Source organism: Heterodontus francisci, unplaced genomic scaffold, assembly GCF_036365525.1.
Source record: "Heterodontus francisci isolate sHetFra1 unplaced genomic scaffold, sHetFra1.hap1 HAP1_SCAFFOLD_58, whole genome shotgun sequence".
NCBI classification, from domain to species: domain Eukaryota; kingdom Metazoa; phylum Chordata; class Chondrichthyes; order Heterodontiformes; family Heterodontidae; genus Heterodontus; species Heterodontus francisci.
In genome coordinates, this window is record NW_027142006.1 from 3,730,610 (window position 1) to 3,756,696 (window position 26,087).

Sequence of the window (26,087 nt, forward strand, 5' to 3'; positions counted from 1 at the left end):
CCTGCTGACTATTTCAAGCATTTTCTGTTTATATTTCAGATTTCCAGCATCTGCAGTATTTTGCTTTCGTACGTGTGTTGCTATGTCTGGGACTGTTTGAGTGCAATGCTATTGCTTTATAAACAGCATTGAAACAAACATTTATCTAGTTAACACACAGCACTAATACACAGCTGGATATAAACAGCTGCCTGCAGCAGAGGGCGTAGTGGAAGTTTATTAACACAAATAATTCACCAACACTATATTTACTGCTATCCCCAATCACACCACGCTTCATCTTAACACGTTTTACTCTTTATTTACATCAACTTCTTCCTTCCAGTAAACACTTCAATTTGGAACACAGCTTCCAAATCACCTTTATTCACAAACCCGAACACACATCAGCCCAGACTTTCCCCTTTCTGTCAACCCATTCCTGCATCACTGCCTCTCCACCAACAGTTGTCGCGAGAATCATACAATCATAGAATGGCTACAGCACAGAAGGAGGCCATTCGCCCTGTCGAACCCGTGCTGGCTCTCTGTTAGAGCAACTCACCTCATTTCACTCCCCAGTCAGTTCAATTTTGGAGGTGGGAAATCTGCTCGAAAGAATAATTTGGGACAAAATTAATAGTCCCATGGACAAATGTGGGTTAATTCAAGAAAGCCAGCATGGATTCCTTAAGGGAAAATCATGTTTAACTGTCCTGCTGGAGTTTTTTGATGAGGTAACAGAGAGGGTTGATGAGGGCAATGCTGTTGATGTGGTGTACATGGACTTTCAAAAGGTCTGGCAGCATCTGAAAGGTCACTGACCTGAAACGTTAACTTTGCTTCTCTCTGTACAGATGTTGCCTGACCTGCTGAGTATTTCCAGCATTTCTTGTTTTCATTATGGCACAGAGTTCCCTTTTCAAACTTACAGAATTAACCACAATAATGTACTCTGAGATTCAAGTTAATTATCAGCCCAATATTTACACACATTATGAGTTTATAAGTTTCAGTATGAATTCCCATTAGTGCATCCTGACATATACATTAGATATAACATAACATAAGAACAGAAGAAATAGGAGCAGGAGTAGGCCATTCGGCCCCTCAAGCATGCCTCGCCATTCAGTAAGATCATGGCTGATCTGCCCCAGACCTCAACTCCTCTTTCATGCCAGCTCTTCATAGCCCTCAACTCTCCAATATTTCAAAAATCTATTTACATCCTCTTTAAATACTTTCAGTGATTTAGCCTTCAATACTGGCTGGGGTAGAGAATTCCAGACATTCATTACCCTCTGAGAGAAGAAATTCCTTTGCATCTCAGTTTTAAATGAGTGTCCCCTTATTCTGTAACTATGTCGCCTAGTTTGAGATTCCCCACGAGTGGAAACATTTTCTCAGCATCTTCCCTGTTAATAAAAACAAGAAATGCTGGAAATACTCAGCAGGTCTGGCAGCATCTGTGAAGAGAGAAGCAGAGTTAATGTTTCAGGTCATAGACCCTTCTTCACCCTGTTAAGCCCCCTTAGAATCTTGTACGTTTCAAAAAGATCACCCCTCATTCTTCTAAACACGAATGAATAACCTGTTTAGCCATTCTTCATAAGTCAACCACTTCATCTCAGGAATCAGCTGAGTGAATCGCTTTTGAACTCCTCCAATGCCAGTACATCCTTTCTTAAGTCTAAATCTCAAGTGTGATATCAGATTGAGAGAATCTGAAAGATAGTATAACCTGAGATACAAACTGAGATTTCAGTTTAAAACTCCCCCAGATTGTGAAACTAAAAGATACAATAGCAATTCAATTTGTATAGACTGTGCGTTGGATCACATTCCAGCCCTCATACAGTATCAGACTGGAAGATACTGCAGCAATTCCATTAGTGCAGACTCAGCTCTACATTACAGAGCAGGGAACATATTTCAACAACCCGGAACACTTTTACACAAGATGGATCATATTTACACAACTAAGAAGATCTTTACCCAACAGGGAACCATTTTACACAATAACAGAGAACATCTTTACACAACAGCGAATATAGTTACACAACAGAGAACATATTACACAGCAGGAAATATCTTTAAAGGAACACAGGGAACATCTTTACACAACAGAGAACACAATTACATAAATCATCCGTCTTTCGCTGTCTCTTGCTGGTTTGCTCAGTACCTTTCTCTGTCTGTTCCTTTCTGCGTCCTGATAATCTCTTCCTGGTTTTCTGTGTGTCTATCTCTGCCTGCCTCATTGTCGGTGCTGTTACTCAGTGTCCTTGTGTAATTGTCCAGTGAGGGTGAGTCCGTCAGCACGTGTGTTGCTGAGTCCAGGATTCTTGAGCATTCAGACGACAATCCTATTTTGATAAAAACATTGGGGAAATGAACATATTTCACTAACAGGCAGCTAAAATTTAAACCAACAGATAGCAGAGTGGCGCAGCGGAAGCGTGCTGGGCCCATAACCCAGAGGTCGATGGATCGAAACCATTCTCTGCTATTTATGTTTGGTAATAATACAAACAGTTCACTTTCAAAACATCAAGTGTTTCCCAATAATTGCAAGATGCTCTCGATTGTGATCAGCTTTTTCCTTCTCGTGAACACATCAATCAGTAACAAATCACTTGTGCTCACACGAACACAAGCTGCAAACACGGACCAGCCGAGTCTCTCCCACTTTGTCAACCCCTTCCTGCAGAGCCTCCTCTCCACCACCAGATGGTGATGTTGGCCACAATAAAAGCAGGACAAATGGTCACAGTGAGGAGATGGTCAGGAACAGAAAATAAAACAATAACAGGGAAAACCTTTACACAACAACAGGGTACATCTTTACACAACAGAAAACATATTTACACAACAGGAAATACCGTTACACAACAGGGAGAACACAATCATACAAACGCCTTGTTTCTCCATCTCAGTTTCGTTGTCTCTCTCTCTCCGTTCCTCACTTTTGCTTCCCCACAGTCTATTAGTTTTCTGTGTGTTTTACTCTCTGTCCCGTTGTCGATGGTGTTACTCAGCGTCCTTGTAACATTACGTAGCCAGGCTGAGCCTCCCATCACCTGTGTTATAGAACATAGAACGTAGAACAGTACAGCACAGTACAGGCCCTTCGGCCCACGATGTTGTGCCGAACCTTTAACCTACTCTCAGATCAAAACTGCCCACGTACCCTTCATTCTACTATCATCCATGTACCTATCCAAGAGACGCTTAAATGTCCCTAATGTATCTGCTTCTACTACCACCGCTGGCAGTGCATTCCACGCACCCACCACTCTCTGTGCAAAGAACCTACCTCTGACATCTCCCCGAAACCTTCCTCTATCACCTTAAAATTATACCCCCTGGTGATAGCCCTTTCCACCCTGGGAAAAAGTCTCTGGCTATCCACTCTATCTATGCCTCTCATCATCTTGTAACCCTCTATCAAGTCACCTCTCATCCTTCTTCGTTCCAATGGGAAAAGCCCCAGATCCCTCAATCTTTCTTCGTAGGACATGCCCTCCAGTCCAGGCAGCATCCTGATAAATCTCCTCTACACCCTCTCTAAAGCTTCCACATCCTTCCTATAATGAGCCGACCAGAACTGAACACAATATTCAAAGTCAGGTCTAACCAAGGCTTTATAGTGCTGCAGCATAACCTCGCGGCTCTTAAACTCAATCCCCCTGTTAATGAAAGCCAACACACCATACGCCTTCTTAACAACCCTATCAATTTGGGTGGCAGCTTTGAGCGATCTATGGACATGGGCCCCAAGATTCCTCTGTTCCTCCACACTACCAAGAATCCTGTCTTTTAGCCTGTATTCTGCATTCAAATTCGACCTTCCAAAATGAATCACTTCACACTTTTCTATGTTGAACTCCATCTGCCACTTCTCAGCCCAGCTCTGCATCCTGTCAATGGCCCGTTGCAACCTACAACAGCCTTCCACACTATCCACAACTCCAGCAACCTTCGTGTCATCGGCAAACTTGCTAACCCAGACTTCTACTTCCTCATCCAAGTCATTTTAAAAATCACAAAGAGCAGAGGTCCCAGAACAGATCCCTGCGGAACACCACTGGTCACCGAGCTCCAGGCTGAATACTTTACATCTACTACCACCCTCTGTCTTCTATGGGACAGCCAATTCTGTATCCAGACAAGCAACTTTCCCTGTATCCCATGCCTCCTTACTTTCTGAATGAGCCTACCATGGGGAACCTTATCAAACGCCTTACTGAAATCCATATACACCACATCCACTGCTCTTCCTTCATCAATGTGTTTTGTCACATCTTCAAAGAATTCAGTAAGGCTTGTGAGGCATGACCTGCCCCTCACAAAGCCATGCTGACTGTCTCTAATCAAACTATGCTTTTCCAACTAATCATAAATCCTGTCTCTCAGAATCCTCTCCAATAATTTGCCCACTACCGACAGAAGACTGACTGGTCTATAATTCCCAGGGTTATCCCTATTCCCTTTCTTGAACAAGGGAATAACATTTGCCACCCTCCAATCATCTGGTACTACTCCAGTAGACTGTGAGGACGCAAAGATCATCGCCAAAGGCGCGGCAATCTCTTCCCTTGCTTCCCTTAATATCCTTGGGTATATCCCGTCTGGCCCCAGGGACTTATCTGTCCTCATGTCTTTCAACATTTCCAGCACATCCTCCCTCTTAACATCAACCTGTTCGAGCATATCAGCCTGTTTCACGCTGTCCTCACAAACGACCAGGTCCCTCTCACTAGTGAATACTGAAGCAAAGTATTCATTTAGGACCTCCCCTACCTCCTCTGACTCCAGGCACAAGTTCCCTCCACTATCCCTGATCGGCCCTACCGTCACTCTGGCCATCCTCTTGTTCCTCACATAAGTTTAGAACGCATTGGGATTTCCCTTAATCCTACCCGCCAAGACTTTTTCATGTCCCCTTCTAGCTCTCCTAAGTCCATTCTTCAGTTCCTTCCTGGCTACCTTGTAACCGTCTAGAGCCCGGTCTGATCCTTGCTTCCTCAACCTTAAGTAAGCTTCCTTCTTCCTCTTGACTAGCTGTTCCACATTTCTTGTCATCCAAGGTTCCTTCACCCTACCATCCCTTCCTTGCCTCATCAGGACAAACCTATCCAGCAGTCGCAGCAAGTGCTCCCTAAACAACCTCCACATTTCTGTCATGCATTTCCCTGAGAACATCTGTTCCCAATTTATGCACCCCAGTTCCTGCCTAATAGCATTGTAATTCCCCCTCCCCCAATTAAATATTTTCCCATCCCGTCTGCTCCTGTCCCTCTTCATGACTATAGTAAAGGTCCGGGAGTTGTGATCACTATCACCGAAATGCTCTCCCACCGAGAGATCTGCCACCTGGCCTGGTTCGTTGCCAAGCACCAAATCCAACATAGCCTCCCCTCTAGTCGGCGTATCTACATATTGAGTCAGGAAACCTTCCTGGACACACCTGACAAAAACTGCTCCATCCAAACTATTTGCACGAAGGAGGTTCCAATCAATATTAGGGAAGTTGAAGTCACCCATGACAACAACCCTGTTACTTCTGCACCTTTCCAAAATCTGCCTCCCAATCTGTTCCTCCGTGTCTCTGTTGCTATTGGGGGGTCTATAGAAAACTCCCAATAAAGTGACTGCTCCTTTCCTGTTTCTGATTTCCACCCATAATGACTCAGTAGACAAACCCTCCTCGATGACCTCCCTGTCTGCAGCTGTGATACTATCCCTGATTAACAATGTCACTCCCCCACCTCTTTTACCTCCCTCCCTGTTCCTTTTGAAACATCTAAACCCCGGAACATCCAACATCCATTCCTGCCCCTGTGATATCCAAGTGTCCGTAATGGTCACAACATCGTAGCTCGAAGTACTGATCCATGCTCTAAGTTCATCACCCTTATTCCTGACACTTCTTGCATTAAAATAGACACACTTCAACCCATCATACTGGCTGAAACTTTGCCCTGTCAACTGTCTAACCTTCCTCACAGACTCTCTGCACTCAGTATCTGCCTGATCAACAGCTACCCCATCCAATTAGCCATAGCTCCGGTTCCCATCCCCCTGCCAAACTAGTTTAAACCCTCCCGAAGAGCTCTAGCAAACCTCCCGCCCAGGATATTGGTGCCCCTCCAGTTCAGATGCAACCCGTTCTTCTTGTGCAGGTCCCACCTTCCCCAGAAGGTGTCCCAATGATCCACATAACTGAAGCCCTCCCTCCTACACCAGCTCTGTAGCCACGTGTTCTGCTGCACTCGCTCTCTGTTTCTAGCCTCACTAGCATGTGGCACCGGTATCAATCCTGAGATTACTACTCTGCTCGTCCTGCCTTTTAGCTTCCAACCTAACTCCTATATTCGCTTTTCAGGTCCTCATCCCTTTACCTAGCTATGTCATTGGTACCGATATGTACCACGACTTCTGGCTGCTCCCCCTCCCCCTTAAGAATCCTGTAGACTCGATCCGAGATATCCCTAACCCTGGCATCCGGGAGGCAACATACCATCCGGGAGTCTCGTTCGCGACCACAGAATCTCCTGTCTGTTCCTCTAACCATTGAATCTCCTATCACTATCGCTCTCCTATTCTCCACCCTTCCCTTCTGAGCCGCAGAGCCAGGCTCAGTGCCAGAGACCTGGCTACTGTGGCTTTCCCCTGGTAGGTCCCCCTCTCCGCCAACCACAGGGGATCCCTGCACTGTGCGCCTATTCCCTTTCCCTCCCCTGACGGTCACCCACCTACCTTTATCCTGTGACTTCGGTGTCAGTACTTCCCTATAACTGCTATCTATCATCCCCTCTGCCTCCCGCATGATCCGAAGTTCATCCAGCTCCAGTTCCCTAACGCGTTCTGTGAGGAGCTGGAGTTGGGTGCACTTCTCACAGGTGAAGTCAGCAGGGACACAGTGGTGACCCTTACCTCCCACATCCTGCAAGAGGAGCATGCAACTGCCCTAGCTTCCATCCCCTCTGCTCCAAATTGACAACAGAGAATAAAAAAATATAAAGGAAAACCTTACCTTACCAAACCCTCCACACAAGAGTCCTTTTTTATTGGTTGGAGGAGGAGGATGGGTGGGAGACACTACACGTGTAGTGTTTCGGGTTTAGCCACTGCCCGAATATATAAGTTCACTTACCCAGCAGTCCCCGTGTCCGCGTCCGCCGAATCGCCAGGTAAGTACTTTATAGTGAAACGTACCTTCCCGGCTGCCCCCAGGCTCGCACTATCACCGCTACTGCTGATCAAAGGTGTTGCTGTAATAAAAACAGAAAATGCTGGAAATGCTCAGTAGGTCTGGCAGCATCTGTACAGAGAGAAACAGTTAACAGTTCAGGTCTGTTTCCTTAGCTCACATTAACTTTGTTTCTTTCTCCACAGATGCTGCCAGACCTGCTGACTATTTCAAGCATTTTCTGTTTATGTTTCAGATTTCCAGCATCTGCAGTATTTTGCTTTTGTACGTGTGTTGCTATGTCTGGGACTGTTTGAGTGCAATGCTATTGCTTTTTAAACAGCGTTGAAACAAACATTTATCTAGTTAACACACGGCACTAATACACAGCTGGATATAAACAGCAGCCTGCAGCAGAGGGCGCAGTGGAAGTTTATTAACACAAATAATTCACCAGCACAATATTTACTGCTATCCTCAATCACACCACCCTTCATCTTAACACGTTGTATTCTTCATTGACATCAACTTCTTGCTGCCAATAAACACTTCAATTTGGAACACAGCTTCCAAATCACCTTTATTCACAAACCCGAACACAAGCTGCAAATGCTGCAAACACACACCAGCCCAGACTTTCCCCTTTCTGTCAACCCATTCCTGCATCACTGACTCTCCACCAACAGTTGTCGCTAGAATCATACAATCATAGAATGGCTAAAGCACAGAAGGAGGCCATTCGGCCTGACGAACCCATGTTGGCTCTCTGCTAAAGCAACTCACCTCGTCTCACTCCCCAGTCAGTTCAATTTCGGTGGTGGGAAAACTTCTCGAAAGAATAATTCGGGACAAAATTAACAGTCCCATGGACAAATGTGGTTAATTCAGGAAAGACAGCATGGATTTCTTCAGGGAAAATCATGTTTAACTGCCCTGCTGGAGTTTTTTGATGAGGTAACAGAGAGGGATGATGAGGGCAATGCTGTTGATGTGGTGTGCATGGACTTTCAAAAGGTCTGGCAGCATCTGAATGGTCACTGACCTGAAACATTAACTCTGTTTCTCTCTCCACAGATGCTGCCAGACCTGCTGAGTATTTCCAGCACTTTTTGTTTATATTTCAGATTTCTAGCATCTGCAGTATTTTGCTTTTATTGACTTTCAAAAGGAGTTTGATACAATGCAACACAACAGACTTGTGAGCAATGTTATAACTCATGGAATAAAAGGGACAGTAGTAACATGGATATGGAATTGGCTGATTGACAGGAAACAAAGAGCAGTGAGCAATGGATGTTCTTCGGGCTGGAGGAAGGTTTGTAGTGGAGATCCCCAGGAGTCAGTGTTGGGACCCTTGCCTTTCCTGATATATATTAATGACCTCGACCTTGGTGTACAGGGCAGAATTTCAAAGCTTATGGATGACACGAAAATAGGAAGCATTGTGAACTGTAAGGATGATAGTGTAGAACTTCAAAAGGACTTAGACAATTTGTTGGAATGGGAGGACAGATGACAGGTGAAGTTCAATGCAGAGAAATGTGAATTGATTCATTTTGGTAAGAAGAGCATGGAGTGACAATATAGAATAAAGGGTACAATTCTAAAGGGGGTGCAGGAGCAGTGGGAACTGGGGTTATATGTCATTGGTTGAGAGAGTGGTTAATAAAGCATACAGTATCCTCGGCTTTAGTGATAGAGGCATAGAGTACAAGAACTTGTATAAGACACTAGCCTCAGCTGCAGTACTGAGTCCAGTTCTGGGTGCCACACTTTAGGAAAGATGTGAAGGCATTGGAGAGATTATGGAAAAGATTCATGAAAATGGTTCAAGGGATGAGGAATTTCAGTTATGAAGATAGATTGGAGAAGTTAGGACTGTTTTCCTTGGAGAAAAGAAGGCGAAGAGGAGATTTCATAGTGGTATTCAAAATGATGAGGGGTGTGGACAGAGTGGATAGGGAGAAACTGTTCCCACTTGTGAAAGGATCGAGAACGAGAGGGTACAGATTTAAAGTAATTGGTAAAAGAAGCAAAAGCGACATGAGGAAAAACTTTTTCACACAGCGAGTGGTTAAAGTATGAACTGCCTGAGAATGTGATGGAGGCAGGTTCAATTGAAGCATTCAAAGGGGAATTAGACTGTTATCTGAAAAGGAAGAATGTGAAGGATTATGGGGAGAAGACGGGGAAGTGACATGAGGTGAATTGCTCATTTGGAGAGTCAGTGCAGACACGATGGGCCAAATGGCCTCCTTCTGTGCAGTAACAATTCTGTGATTCCAATATTCAAGTCATTTATATATATGGTGGTCCTGACACTGACCCTTGTGGACATCACTGTTCACCATCTTCCATTCTGAAAAACAACCAAATACCACAACTCGCTTTTCTTGATATTTCATCCATTTTTTAACCCAAGCAGATACTGACCCTCCTATTCCTGGAACCTCAGTTTTGTTACCCAGCCTTTTCTGTGGTAGTCTGTCAAACGCTTTCTTAAAATCCATATGGACAACATCCATTGCTTTCCCTTCATCAACCTTTTCTGTTACTTCATCAAAAAATCAGTTATATTAGTGAAGGATTGGAGAGGTGCTGAATCTCTCAGTTTTCGGTCTACCCAAACCAAGTTCAAGGCCTGAATAATGAACCGATTGCCTCATTAGTTCTGTGAATAATACAATGATTTAAGAGACAAAGTTTTGAAACATTCCTGCCCATAAATCTTGATAACAGAGAGTGTGTGGATCTCCTGACTCAGAATGTTTAATGGATACAGTCCTCAGATCCGACAAGGAACCCCTGAACATCCACAGTAAAGACAGTGTGGATGAGGAAATGTAAGAGCCGGGAGCTGAAACTCAGGGACGGCCAAGCTCTCCTGTCATTGAGCTTGTGTGTCTGCTCTGCTCGCCGCACGTCCGGCTCTACTTTGTTTCCAATGAAAAGATGAAAAGGGCCGTTCGGTTTTCCTCTCACTGACAGCGTGTTTCACTCGGGTTAATATAACCCGGGACTTTTGCTGCTGAAATGAATTCTGCAAGGTCCCAGCAAACACACCGGCTCCCTCCTTTCTCCCCTCTTTCTGTCGGATTGTTTTACCAGGAGGGGCTCAATAATAACAAACCCCCTGCAGGGAATGACCACAAATTGAGCATCTAAATGGGGTAAGTGGGCAGCTTTCTGGGTTCTAGGTTCCCCCTACCCCGCCCCTCCCTCCCTCCAGTCCAAGCCCCTCTTCACTTTCTTTGGGACTTTGATGAGGGTGAAATGGGGAAAGTTCCCATTGATGTTTGAATGCTGAATTGCTGCAGAGATCTGCGCACGCGCGACCAAGCACCGCCCCCAGTGGGACGTCACAATGAGGAGTGGAGCGCATGCGCAGTCTTTCCCCAACCCAGTCTGTGAAGCCATTCACTCAATCAGGGGAAGATGCTTTAAATCAGCTGCTAATGGAGACTTCCCGGGCCCGGGGGAAGGGAACAAACAGCATCTGCTTCCAGCAGCCACTGCTTTGGGAGCGTGTCCGCAGATGTGCTCAGAGATTAGCATTGAGTGGTTGGAAGTTGAGGGGGAGTCGGGGAGTGTTTGGAACAGCCACTGTGGAGCAGGAGCTGCGCCCGGAACATGGAGTGAGCCGGGAACACGGGGAAGGGACAGTGTCTGGACAGGCTCAGGGAGACACAATGGGAAGAAATCACTATTGAAAATCACTGACAATTTCACCACCCAAAGGAGAGGGAATTTTCCTGCTTTAGTTCCAGTCTCTCACTGTTTGTTGGATTGTGAACAGTGGGGGGAAAATAGCCGCAAAATAACGATGTGGACAGTTAGACAAAGAACATTTATTGCAGACACCAGGTGAGAAGTGTGAAAGGCACATTTTAAATAGTGGCTGCTTGTTTTCCGTTGAAATAGAAATGTGACTGTGTAAAGGTCACTGCTCTATCGGACGGTCCCAGTCATTGAGCAGTGCAGGGCTTGTGTTGTTTCTGAATGTCACAAACTTGTTGTAAAACCACTGCAAACACCTGGTAAACAGAAGCTGAATACTGCAGTACTGCAGTGGAGTCAGACACTGACACTGTTTGTGTTCCTGGTTTTCATTTTGTGATTGTTCATAATGATTATTATTGGGACGATTACATTGATCGCTTTTGTATTTTCTACCTCACCAGTTATTTCATTCCTGCAGGAAAATACATGAAGGAACCTGAATGGGTGTGGTGATTCTTGGACACAAGGAAAAGTGCAGTGATCTCGTTCCAACACACAGTCGGTACAGGATCACTCCCAAAGCACAGAGATACTGCCAGCTCATCAATTCCACTGGAACAAACAAAAGAAGTAGTCAGACAGACACTGATCCCAAAGTCAAGAGACACATTTTCAATCCAACAGTCAAACAACAGCAGGAGAGACAGAAGTTGTTTCCATTTCACTCCAATTCAATACAGCTGACAGGTTGATACATCAATCACAGTGCAAAAACAAACTCACTATCAGATCTAAATAAACTATGTCACCATGGTTACATTTTAAATATAAAACTTGAAACAGAACAGACAAAATTTACATGATTGAAAGGTACAGAATGAATGCAAAGAGGCTTCAAGGGGATTTGGAAAGGTTAAATGAATGGGCAAGAACACGGCAGATGGAATATAATATAAATAAGTGTGAAGTTCTCCACTTTGGTAGAATGAACAGAAAGAGTATTTCTTAAATGGTGAGAGGCTGGGAAGTGTCGATGTCCAAAGGCACCTGGGTGTCCTTGTTCATGAGACACGAAAAGCTAGTATGCAGGTGCAGCAAGCAATTAGGAAGGCAAGTGGTATGTTGGCTTCATTGAAAGCGTATTTGAGTACATGAGTAAAGATGTATGAAGTCTAGATGAGACCGCACCTGGAGTATTCTGTACAATTTTGGTTTCCTTATCTAAGTAAGGATAGACATGTCACAGAGGGAGTGCAACAGAGATTCACCGGTCTCATCCCCGAGGATGGTGGGATTGTCTTATGATGAGAGACTGCAGAAACTGGGCCTAAATTCTCTAGAGTTTTGAAGAATGAGAGGTGATCTCATTGAAACAGACAAAGTTCTTACAGGGTGTGCAGGGTAGATATGGATAGGATGTTTCCTCTGTCTAGTGAGTCTAGAACAAGGGGACACAGTCTCAGAATAAGGACAGGCCATTTGAGACTGAGATGAGCAGGAATTACTTTACTCAGAGGGTGAGAAATCTGTGGAATTCTTTATCCCCGAGGGCAGTGGAAGATCAATCATTGAACATATTCAAGACAGAAATCGATAGATTTCTAAATACTAACAAGATCAAGGGATATGGAGATAGCAGGGAAAAATGGCGTAGAGGTAGATGATCAGTCACGATCTGTTTGAATGTTGGAGCAGGCTCGATGGGCTGAATGGCCTAATGCCCCTATTTCTTATGATCCTTTGAATCCCAATAATGTACATCAGACGTTAGACCATGTTATGCATTACATACCAGGTCAAAAATGCCACAGAGATTAAAACTGAAAGATACATTATCAATTCCATTACTACAAAATGAAGGACTTGGAGCTTGCAGACCAGCCCATGTATCAGATTGAAAGTTATATTTTCATTCACAATCGTTTTCACAGAGCTAAATATTGAATACCAATCCACAACTTGTACAGGACTACCAAATAAAACCTACAACTGTAAAATACAGTTAATCCATATTTTAAATTAAACACAAGGCAAACAAATATTGATACATTAAGAGAGCGGGAAACAGTGAGAGCAGAGTGGAGCATAAAGAGCCCAGGAGAGGGAGCAAGAGTTCACTCGGAGAGCAGGGAACAGCGAGAGCAGGCGTCAAAAAAGGCAAAGGAATACACAATTAATGGGAGAACACTGAACGGTGTAGAGGAAGTGAGGGACGTTGGAGTGAATGTCCACAGATCCCTGAAGTAGCAGTACAGGTCAATAAGGTGGTTCAGCAGGTCCTTTCCTTTATTAACTGAGGTATAGAATATAAGGGTGATCTGGGTGTCCATGTCAATAAGTCACTGACAGCTAACATGCAGGTGCAGCAAGCAATTAGGAAGGCTAATAGTATGTTAGCCTTTATCGCAAGAGGATTTGAGTACAGGAGTAGTGAATTCTTGCTTCAATTGTATAGAACCTTGGTTAGACTGCACTTGGAGTACTGTGTGCAGCTTTGGTCCCCTTACCTCAGGAAGGATATTATTGCCATGGAGGGAGTTCAACGAAGGTTCATCAGACTTGTTCCTGGGATGGTGGGACTGTCCTATGAAGAGAGATTGGGGAAACTGGGGCTCCATTCTCTAGAGTTTTGAAGAATGAGAGGTGATCTCATTGGAACCCACAAAATATTTAAAGGACAGTCAGGGTAGATGCAGCTAAGATGTTTCCCCTGGTTGGGGAGTCGAGAACCAGGGGACGCAATTTCAAAATAAGGGGCAAGCCACTTAGGACAGAGATGAGGAGAAATGTTGTTACTCAGAGGGTTGTGAATCTTTGGAATTCTGTAACCCAGAGGGCTGTGGAAGCTCAGTCATTGAGTATGTTTAAAGCAGAGATTGATAGATTTCTAAATACAAATGACATAAGGGAATATGACGAAAGTGTGGGGAAAAGGGCATTGAAGTGGATGATCAGCCATGATCATATTGAATGGTGGGGCAGGCTCGATGAGCTGAATGGCCGACTCCTGCTCCTATGTTTCTATGTTCCTAACTCCACATTGTCGATGAGACACAGCCTCAGGCCGACTTGTCGGGTGTTGCAAACAGATAACACTGCTTCTGATCTTCACCAGAACAGAGTGAGATGTGAAATTGGTCATCAAACAGACTGTGAGAGAATACAACAGAATAAAACACATGGAGAGACACTGTGGAATAACAAATAGATTTGATTGGAATGTTGAATTTTGATTGGAATGGATAAAACAGCAGAAACAGCAGATTAAATTGGGACAGAAAAGAGAAACTGATGGGAAGAAGGAAGAAAAGAAAGGATGGATCTGTTCACTTTTTTCAGTTTTTTCACTGGTCCATCAAAGCTGAATTTAAAAAAGATGCAAAAAACAGAGAATTTCACCAAAAATTGAGATTAAATGCTGCCGAAACCTTGAAATGAAGGATGCCCCAACAGATCACCTGTTTAACTGTCTCCTCACGGGGGGATTTCAATCAATGAGCAATATTATTCTCTACTTTTCTTTTGTTAAATGAAACCACTACTGTCACTTGGAGTTAATATCCCTGTGTTCCTACTCCTGAATAATAAAATTGTGAGTTTCGTGATATTTTCTGGACACATTTCCTGCTGAAAGAACGAAGAACTCTTTTCTAATTTACACAATACTATATGCACACTCATCAAGCCTCCGAAACTAGCATCCTTGGTGCTGCTCTCTCCTCCCAAACCTCATCTCATGTGACTGTTACATCATCACTCTGATTGTGGGAGGGGTTAATCCCACTGTCTTCAGCATTAACCCTTTACATCCTCATACTGCACTGTCTGTCCAAAAAAATCGGTGGCGGGAACTTGAATTATCAAAACAGCAACAGCTGCCAGTTGAAAATCAACTCAAACCATCAGAGAGAGACTGTCAGAGAACTTCCTGCATCCAGTCCTGACCCTGTCACATTAAGCAGCTGCTCAGCCATACCCCACTCTCATCAACACTGAACATTTTTACTGAGACCCTTCAAATACTGTTTATAAAAGGCCGCAAAGATCAAAGTTCACACAGTTGTATTAAATGCAACAAAGTTTAATATCTTCTCACTGTTTCTCGGTAACCACATGAGACATAGGTTTTCTTATTTGGTTCCTTTGATTTTTCTTGTTCCTGACTGACAAATATTCCAAACCTCAGATAAACCCTCCCACTTGCGTCATGTCCCAGTCTCGGTTAAAAGCAACACATAATGACACAAACACTCTCCTTCAGTGAGATTAATATCAAGCTGTTTTCCAGGTTGAATGTAACTGTGAACAAATTTATGTCAAAGAATTTACCTTTGATGTATCAGCACTAAAATTCTGTACAAGGAGGAACAGCCATTCCAAAAGCATTTCCTTCGCAAAGGCTGTTTTTTTATGTGATTGAAATTCATCATGTATTTTGAATTAAAGTTCACAAGACACCGATGTTGTTGTTGATAATGAAACTTTTCAACCATGTTGCTACTGTGAAATAAGGCTCTGGTGGGAGTTGAACCCAGGATCTCCTGTTTACTAGACAGGTGCTTTAACCAACTAAGCTACAGAACCAGATCACAAGCGTGCGTGTAATTGAAATCAGAGGAAGGTCTTGTAGAGAGTGGGCAGGCTTTGGCGAGTCAAGAGCTGAGTTCGTCACGGCAGAGTTCCCAGCCTCTGACTCGCTCTTGCAGTTGTAGCTGTAGTTGTAATTGTGATAGGCAACCGTCCGTCTCGGAAGACGATGGGCTACGCCCGGGGTGTACGTCACTTCTGTATTAAACATAGTTTGTTGTGGCTGTCGAGGATGACTCGTGAGTGACAATCCCTTCCGCAGCTGGTACAGATGAATATCATTGGCCCGAGGTCGACTGATAATTTTTCCTTCCTCTGAGCTCTCTTTCCCACCATCTGGTCATTTCTTTTGTCCACTGCTTTTCCCATGGTCTTCCTGAATGCCTTTCTCCAGGAATTCCAGTCAGCAGGAAGGACTTCCCATGCATCGACTCCTATCCCAGTCAGCTTGAGATCTCGCTTTGCAGATGTCCTTGTATCACAGACGTGGGTGACCTGTTGGTCTCATGCTGATAGCAAGCTCACCAAAGAGCATGTCTTTGGCAAAGCGACCGTCATCCATTCAGCACACATGACCCAGTCAACAGAGTCACCGCTGACTCAAGAGGGCAAACATGCTACAGATCCCTGCAAGCTGGTGTACTTCCTCATTCGGCACTCTGTCCTGCCAGGAGATGCCCAATATCCATCTGAGACAGCGGAGGTGGAAGCTGTTCGGCTGCTTTTCTTGGCTTGTATAAGTTGTTGATGCTTCTCTACTATAAAGGAGGGTGCTGAGAACACAAGCCTGTTACACGCAGAGCTTCACATTTTCGATCAGTTTGCTGTCGGTTCACACTCGTCTTCTCAACTTTGACATGACAGCTGCAACATTGACAATCCTGGTGCTGATTTCAGTATCAAGGGACAGATTGCTGGTGATTGTTGATCCAAGGTATGTGAAGCTGTTGACAACCTCCAAAGTGAGGTTGTCGATGTTGATGGAAGGTGGAGTCTCTACGTCCTGGCCCATAACTTTGATCTTCCTGATGCTGATCGCCAGTCCAAATTCCTTGCAGGCCAGGGAGAACCGATATACAAGCTGCTGTTAATGAACTTCATTATGGGATGTCAGCACAGCGTCATCAGCAAACAGCAACTCACAGACCAAGAACTGACTCATTTTGGTCTTGGTGCGCAGTCTTGCCAAGATGAACAGCTTGTCATCAGCTCTGGTATGCAGGTGGACACCCCCATCTGAGTCACTGAAAGTTTAAAATAGCAGCATGGTGAGGAGGTTACAAGGAGGCTTCCAGGGGACTTGGACAGGATAAGTGAATGAAATGACAGATGGAATATAATGTGAATAAATGTGAAGTTATCCACTTTGGTAGAATAAACAGAAAGACAGAATATTTCTTAAATGGTGAGAGGTTGGGAAGTGTTGATGTCCAAAGGGACCTGGGTGTCCTTGTTCATGAGACACTAAAAGCTCGCATGCAGGTACAGCAATCAATTAGGAAGGCAAATGGTATGTTGGCCTTAACACAAGGGGTCATGAGTACAGGAATAAAGATGTCTTGCTGCAATTGTATAGAGCCTTGGTGAGATCGTGCTGGAGTATTGTGTACAGTTTTGGTTTCCTTATCTAAGGAAGGATATACTTGCCACAGAGGGAGTGCAACGGAGGGTCACCAGACTAATCCCTGGGATAGTGGGATTGTCTTATGAGGAAACTGGGCTTGTATTCCTTAAAGTTTCATTTAAAAGGCCATTTAAAACTGAGATCGGGTGGAATTTCTTCACTCAGAGGGTGGTGAATCTTTGGAATTCTCTACCTCAGGGGTTTGTGAAAGTTCAATCATTGAGCATGTTCAGGACAGAAATTGATAGAAATCTTGATACTCATGACATCAAGGGATATGGGGAGAGCGCGGGAAAGCAGTGTTGAGGTAGATGATCAGCAAGGATGTAATTGAATGACAGAACAGGCTCAACAGGTTAAACTTCCTCCTCCTACGTTCTGAAGAGAGTTGTCACCAGGACACAGCCCTGTTTTACCCCACTGCTGATCATGAAAGTGTCTGATGTTGCTCCATTGTAACTGACGGAACTGTGCATGTTCTCGTGGAAAGAAGAGATGACGCCCAAGAGTTTAGGAGGGCAGCCTATTTTCCACAGCAGTTTGAAGAGTCTGTCTCTGCTAACAAGATCGAAGGCCTTGGTGATGTCTATAAAGACAATGTAGAGTGGTCTGTACTGTTCACAGTACTTCTCCTGTAACTGCCGAAGTGAGTTGGTAGAGGTTGCGGGTATGGAAGGTGCTGTCTAAGGAACCTTGGTGTGTCGAATTCCTTCATATGTCCCTCTAGCATCCCCCAGATTCAGCGGCAGATTGTATGCTGTTGCAGAGTTTTAACCAGTATTGATTGGTGCAGTGCCGAGCAGTCTGCAGAGACTTGTTTCTGGCAGCTCTGAGAGCCTCTAGAGTTTGTTTGCTGGAGACTTGTTTGTAGTTCATGAGGGCTCTCTTCTTAGTTGCAGTAACTGACTCCATTTCAGTCCAATAAGCCTCAAACCAGTCAGCATTCCTCCCATCTCTTTTCCCATACACAGCGAGTGCAGAGTAAAAGATGGTGGCGTGCAGATGATTCCACGTTGATACCACACCGAGGCCTTGGGCGTTTTCTGAAAGAGCCTGATCTAGGATGTTGAGGAACTCCTGGGTCCCTTCTGGATCAGTGGTTCGGCTAGTGTTGATCCGAGAACGACCTTTCTTCTTGGATGGGTGAAGCTTCCGTGGCTGAAGCCTGACCTTGCTACACACTAGGGAGTGACCAGTGTCACAGTCAGCGCTGTGATAGCTACGTGTGATGAGGATACTGCTGAGGGTGGTATGTCTGGTGATGATAAGGTCTAGCTGGTGCCAGTGGCATGATCTAGGACGTCTCCAGGACACCTTGTGGCACAGCTTGACCTGGAAATAGCTGTTCGTCACACAGAGTCCATGGTGACAGCATAGCTCCGGAAACCTCTGTCAATTTTTGTTCATCTTGCTAATCCCCTGGTGCCCTATGCTCATTGGCCAAGCTGTAGTCAGTACCCAAGCTTGCGTTGAAATCCCCGAGAAGGTATAGTCCCTCGTGCTGGGAATTCTACTGATGGCAGTGTCAAGTGTCTCATAGAATTAATCCTTGACATCTGGGGTGGAGGTGAGTGTCGGGACATAGATGCACATGAGATTAACTGGGCCCGCGCTTGTTGACAAGTGAAGGGTAAGAGGTCTCTCTGAGCCAACAGTGGGGGGTTCACTCATTGCAAGTAGCATGTTTTTTACTGTGAAACCCATTCCATGCTCACGAGTTGCCTCTTGGGCTTTCCCCTGTCAGAAGAAGGTGTAGTATTTCTCTTTGAGGGGTCCACTTTGAATGAGTCTAGTTTCTTGCAGCACAGCAATGTCCACATTGAGCCTTGTGAGTTCCTTGTCAATCACAGCTGTCTTGTGTGTGCTAACAACCTGCAGAAGGTTGTCATTAAGGCCAGGACACATGGTCCTTCCATTCCAGCTTGTGATGCGAAGCACTGGTGTCTTCTTTGTTGAGTTTGCCTGGTGCATAGATTATCAATCCGCCAGTTGAGAGATATCTCTCTAAGCTCCAAGCACCCATTGAAGCAAGTAGGTCGTGGCAGGACAGCACCTAACTGACTGGGGGCTGCACAGCTTGGAGTAGGTGGTAGTTATCCAATGAGACGCGATGATCTCTCCCACTGTCAAAAGTAACCCCTGGTGCTCATACTCTACACCAATTGAGTGAGAGCTTATAATTGGTAACTGTTTCTTCCCATGTTTTGCTAATGTTTAACCACAAAGCTGGAGTGTCCTCTCCAGGGCACAAGCCTGGGCAAATAGTATGGAGACACTGAGCATCAGGACACCCTCTCAGCATTGCTAGTATTGTCCAAAGGAAAGGAAAAAAACAGCACTGTTTGGAACCAGCTCTGCTGTAGGAGTTGCTGGAAAACTACCTGACAAGTAACAGGTAACCGCCTACGGGACTCCACTCCGGATTTACTGTCCAGGTTTACTCCCTAAGCCTTCTTCTCTCTCAAGACACCCACAGGGAAGTGAGACTTTTTGCCCATAGTTGGGGCTCTGTTTCTTGGCATCAGGATGGAACCACACGCCAGTGGGCCTGCATGACATGCACAAGGATATCACACACTGCCCCATCCCTGTGACAGCTCAGAGAGATCCCCTGATGATAATGCACCCCACAGGAAAATCACAAACAGCGCCCTCCCGAGGACAGCTCAGGGTCAGATACTGCACACACTGCAACAACAGTGACATTACTGGATTAGTCCCTCCATTCTGAAAAACAAGCATTCACCCTACTTTATGCTTTCCGTCTCTCAGCCAATTTTGTATCCACGCTGCCACTGCCTCTTTAATCCCATCTGCTCAAATTTTGTTAACAAGTCTATTTTATGGTACTTTTTCAAACACAATTTTGAAGTGCAGACACACACCATCAACCTCACCACCCTGGTCAACTCTCTGTGAAATTTCATCAAAGAAATTAATTCATTAATTAATTCATACACAATCTTCTGTTAACCAATCTGTACTGGCTGTCATTTATTAGCCCATGTTCTACCAAGTGCCAGTTAATTTTCTCCTGGATAATTGTCTCTAAAAGTTTCCCCACCACTGACATTAGACGAACTGGTCTGTAGTTCCTGGGTTTATCTCTCTTTTTAAACAGGGCTGTAAAATTAGCAATCCTTGCAGACTTATCTTTCAGTTCTGGAAAGTCTATTGCGGACAATTTCTTTGGGCATGATTTTAACCAATTAAAGCAACAGGATACTTGATTAATAAGTCCAGAACTTTTATTGAGAGTAAAATAGTACTTAATAATTGGAAGTAAAATTATCTTGAACAAACTTGGGGAATATAACTTGACAGCTCTAGCAGGTGTGTGGACTGGTCGAGCTTGGTCTCAGAGTGTCACGGTCCTCTTTGTCCAGTCTAGATCCCTCATCAGGTGGAGAACTTGGTTGATGATCTGAGCCTTTACCCCTGAGGTCTTCTAGTGTTCCTGCACACTGAAACCTTACAAGATCCCTACTTTTAACCCCTGGATGGCCATCATACCACCATGTAAAATAATAATTGGTCTGAGCTGTTGCTCAGTACATTTAATTAATGTCTTCCACTAACAGCCAACTGTCCTCAGAATCTCAGACATGAGTACAATGGAGTGGTTTCACACTGTCTCCCAATCTGATCTGAAACAAGTTTCCTGTTCATTAAATCGAGACTCTTGAAAATGCTGGAAATACTCAGCTAGTCTGACAGCATCTGTGGAGAGAGAAACAGAGTTAACGTTTCAGATCTGTGATCTTTCATCAGAACTGGGCTGAAATTGTCTGAGGGACTGAGATTGTGGAATCAATTTCTGGGTCAAAAACATTGTACTCTCTCAGGATGGGAAGATGGTGATTATTAAGTACAGTGCAAGAATATAGATGCTTTTACATTATTTGAATCAACATTGATTTAAACCTTGTGCTCACGAAACCTATCTTTTGATCAAAATGACACTGATAACAATGGAAAAAGCAACACATACATTTCACGACCACAGGACTTTGTAAAGCCTTTTACAGCCAATGAAGGACTTTCCAAGTGTAGTCACTGTACAGTACAATACAATACCCTACAATAAGGATATTTCACATTCGAGTCACGCGAAGTCCCAGGCAATGACCATCTCAAACAAGAGAGAATCTAACCATCTCCCCTTGACATTCAACAGCATTACGATTGCTGAATCCCCCACTATCAACATCCTGGGGGTTACCATTGACCAGAAACTGAACTGCAGTAGCCATATAATTATCATGGCTACAAGAGCAGGTCAGACACTAGGAATCCTGCGGCGAGTAACTCACCTCCTGACTCCCCAAAGCCTGTCCCCTATCTACAAGGCACAAGTCAGGAGTGTGATGCAATACTCTACATTGCTTGGATAGGTGCAGCTCCAACAACACTTAAGAAGCTCAACGTCATCCAGGACAAAGCAGTCCACTTGATTGGCACCTCATTCACTATATTCACTCTCTCTATCACCAACGCACAGCGTGCACCATCCACAAGATGCAGTGCAGCAACGCAGCAAGCCTCCTGACACAGCACCTTTCAAACCCATGACTTCTATCACCTCGAAGGACAAGGGCAGCAGATGCATGGGAACACCACCAAGTTCCTCTCTGAGCCACACACCATCCTGGAATTGGAACTATATCACCGTTCCTTCACTGTGACTGGGTCAAAATCCTGGAACTCCCTTCCTAACAGCACCACATCGACTGCAGTGGTTCAAGAAGGCAGCTCACCACCACCTTCTCGATGGAATTAGGGATGGGCAATAAATGCAATAAATAAAAATAAAATCAATAAAAAATGACATTATCCTGTAATCCCCAAAAGTAGAAAATACATATGAAAATGAAAATATAATAAAGCACAGTCAGCATGGATTTCACAAAGAAAGACTTGATTAACCTTAACTTTGAAGAATCAACAGCAACAGTAATACAGCAGATGAAGAAGAGTTTAAGTTAATAAAGCCTCATCCTTTTAAGTGCTTGAACCAACAAATTGTGGGTTAGCAAACAAGCACACTAACTGACAGAGCTGGGTGTTGTGCTTTCTCGATTCCCCTAAAGCAGGGTGTCAATGAGTTAAATCTTCAGGTTGCTGCAACCAGAATAGCCATTGTCCACGATCAGTTTTACTGTTATAAATAAAGATGGAACATTCATTGTGAATCTATAGAAACAGTCTGGTCCTGCAAATTGCAGACACATCCACGTCATCACCAACCAGCTCTCCTATAATTAATGCAGTTATTTGACTTTTCCCCATTAGCTCCATGGAATTAATTTTGAAAGATTTTAAATTCCAAGAAGTTTTGTTAATATTCAGCCCTTGAGAAGATATCATTCCCTGGCCACAGTGGAGAGAGCATTGAATATAAAACAGTAGACTACCAGGTAACACAGTGAAAGCTTATCAGCTAATCTATAATTACTTACTTTTCTTATTTTTGCTCTTGCTATTCGGTTTTTCATCCTTTTCAGTTCCTGACTGTGGATATTATTGTGATTAAATGTGAAAAGATGCACTGTGTCTCAGCCCCGCTATATTGACTCTTTCTCTGCACAGTGCTGTATCCACTCAGATACTGACAGTGTCTCTCCCTCCCTCAATTTTCCAGCCCTGACATTGCAGAAAGTGCTGTTCAAAGTTACACATTCTGACTGTTTGCAGTTGATTAGTGAGAGATTATTAACGTATCCTTCTGCAGCGCTGCCTCGGTTAATAACAGCAGATCTAAGTCACATTTCAGACACAGAAACAGATGCATCAATTATTCACTCTTTCCCAGAGTGAGTGAGGCCGGGACAAGCAGCAACATTCCAGCCCCACACTCTGCAATTACCCAGCACCAGTGGAAAGCAGTGAATACAGATTCAATCAGTGGGTTAATGTCCATTACAGGGATGCAAGATTCCACGGCCCAGGACAAACATCCCCATACACCGAGAACAAGCTCAGGAAAACCCGGGGGAGTTAATATCCCAATCACTGAGCATTCCAGTAACATTGAACAAGTTCCAGAACTGAGTGAACCTTTCAAAGTACAGAAGCGATGACGAGGTCAAAAAGGTCTGAACAGTTGAGGTGACTGAGCGGTTTCAGCTTCTCTGTTCAGGTTGCAGCTTTCACTGGAGGCATGTGTTTTAATCCCACTTCAGACAACTTGATTTTCAGTTGCTTTGCAGAGTTTCCTTGAAGGTTTGAGGTAGAGTAAATACTGAGGAACTGTTTCTAACTGCTGAACGGTCAATAACCGAAGGTTACAGATTTAAAGTGACTCACAAAACCAGAAGGAACATGAGGAAAAATTAATTTCTGCAACATGTGGTGAGGATTTCAGTTATGTGGATAGATTGGAGAAGTTGGGGTTGTTCTCCTTCGAGAGGAGATTTGATAGAGGTGTTCACAATCATGAGGGGTCGTGACAGACCAGATGGAGAGAAACTGTTGGTAGAAGGATTGAGACTCAGGTAAAAGCTGTGGCTCAGTTGGTCACACTCACCTCGAAATCACAAGCTTCTGGGTTCAGAGTTCACAGCTGACACTCCAGTACAGCACTGAGGGTGTTGAAGGTGCTGCCTTTCAGGTGTGATGTTCAACCAAGACCTGGTCTGCATGTTTGGGTGAATGTAAAAGATCCCATGCTGCAATTTCAAACAAGTGAAGAGCAATTCTCCCTGGTGTTGTGATCAATATTTGCCCCTCAATCAGATCAGTTGGTCATTATCACATTGCTGTTTGTGGGTATCAGCTGCTGCATTTCTGACATTACAACAGTGATTACACTTCAAAAGTATTTCATTGTCTACAAAGTGCTTTGATATATCCAGTGGTCAGGAAAGGTGCTATATAAATGCAAGTCTTTTCTTTCTTTATCACAACACATTGCTGTGTAAACAATGGTTCCTCATGTCACCTCTGGTTCTTCTGCCAATCACCTGATATCTCTGTCCTCTGCTTACTGACCCTTTTACCACTGGAAACAGTTTCTCCTTATTTAAACTATTGAAAACCTCCATGATTTTGAACAAATGTGTCAAATCTCTTCTGAATTTTCTCTGCTGCAAGGAGAACAACCCCAGCTTCTCCAATCTCTCCACATAACTGAAATCCCTCACCCTGCTACCATTGTGGTAAATCTCTTTTTTATTCTTTCCTGGGTTGTGGGCACTGCTAACACAATGTGATTCCTGTCAATGCAGCGGCCCTCTGACATCATCGGACTGTGCCAAGCTGCACATAGGCACAGCGACATCTTGCCAGGGTTAAGTGGCACATGCACAGGATGATGTCATGGCTCAGCACCAACATCATCGCATATCCGCCCATGGTCCACCTTCGCACATTCACGCTAAAGCGTCATCGGGTATCCAGCCTCTCACTCAGCTGGAGGAAGCCATTTCAACACTCCCCCCTGCTCTCATGCTCACATCTCTGTCCTGGGATTGCTGCAGTGTTCCAGTGAACATCAACGCAAGCTCGAGGAACAGCATCTCATCTTCCGATTAGGCACACTACAGCCTGCCGGACTGAACATTGAGTTCAATAATTTCAGAGCATGACAGCCCACCTTTTTACTTTCATTTTTAGTTGTTTTTTCTTTTTTCTTCTTTTTTGCTTTTTTACATTTTTTACAACCTTTTATATTGCATTTATTTCATTTCATCTTAGTTTATTCAGTTTGCGTACCCACTGTTTTTTTCAGGTTTGCACTTGCTGCTGTTCAATATTCAGTCCGTTAACACCTATTCTGGACTAATGCTTTGTCTTTCAACACATCATTAACATATTGTTTGCCTTTGCTCCATGACCTTTTGGTCAGCTATGTGGCCTTGTCCAACCTGCACCTTCTCCTTTGTTATCTCTTGCCCCACCCCCACCTCACTTGCTTATAACCTGTGACATTTTAAATATTTGTCAGTTCCGAAGAAGGGTCAGTGACCCGAAACGTTAACTCTGCTTCTCTTTCCACAGATGCTGCCAGACCTGCTGAGTGGTTCCAGTATTTCTTGTTTTTATTCCAGAAAATATTTGTTTGCTGCAAAAAGTACATGGCAGGTAAAATGAAATGGAAGAGTTGTGAGGCAATTCATTCCTGCACTGAAGGAAACTGATCTCCTTTGCAATCTTTGTATTGTTGACTTGGTGCTGTTTTTGAACTGTTTTGTAATGTATCTTTTTATAGTTTTTTTAACGAATAAAGTATATGTTGGAAATTTTAAAAAAAGCTCAGAGAAGGTTCACTAGATTTATTCCTGTGATGAAGGGGTTGTCTTGTGAGGAGGATTGAGCAGGTTGGACCTATCCTGATTGGAGTTTAGAAACATGAGAGGTGATCGTATTGAGACATATAAGATTCTGAAGGGTCTTGACAGGGTAGATGCTGAGAGGATGTTTCCCCTCGTGGTGGAATCTAGAACTAGGGGACACAGTTTCAGAATTAGGGATTTCCCATTTAAGAAGGAAATGAGGAGGAATTTCTTCTCTCAGACAGTCATTCATCTTTGGATTTTTATCTACAAGGAAGTCAAGGGTTATGGGGGGCAGGCAAGAAAGTGGGGTTGATGCCATGATCAGATCAGCCATGATCCTATTGAATGGCGGAGAAGGCTCGAGGGGCCAAATGGCCTCCTCCTGCTACTATTTCTGTTCTTATGATCTCATTGCAGCTTGTTCCAAATAGAGACAAAAGAGTGGAATTCCAGAGGAGAGGTGAGAGTAATTACCCTTGAGTGAGTGTGGCATCAAGGATCCCTAGCAAAATTGAAATCAATGGGAATCAGGGGAAAACTGTCCACTTGTTGGAGTCCTACCTAGCACAAAGCAAGATGATTATGGTTGGTGGAGGCCGATCATCTCAATCCAGGACATTGCCTCAGGAGTTTCTGAGGGTAGTGTCCTGGGCTCAACCATCCTCAGCTCTTTCATTAATGAGTTTCCCCTCAACTTAAGTCAGAA

General features: G+C 44.1%; 2 non-coding genes across 2 annotated transcripts; one reads left to right on the forward strand and one right to left on the reverse strand.

Annotated features, from left to right (window-relative positions):
* The first annotated feature begins 2,416 nt into the window (after positions 1-2,416).
* trnam-cau (transfer RNA methionine (anticodon CAU)) lies at positions 2,417-2,488 on the forward strand. Its single transcript has one exon. It is a non-coding gene; the product is annotated as a tRNA-Met (tRNA).
* A 12,916-nt stretch (positions 2,489-15,404) lies between these two features.
* On the reverse strand, positions 15,405-15,478 carry trnat-agu (transfer RNA threonine (anticodon AGU)). Its single transcript has one exon. It is a non-coding gene; the product is annotated as a tRNA-Thr (tRNA).
* Positions 15,479-26,087: the final 10,609 nt, after the last annotated feature.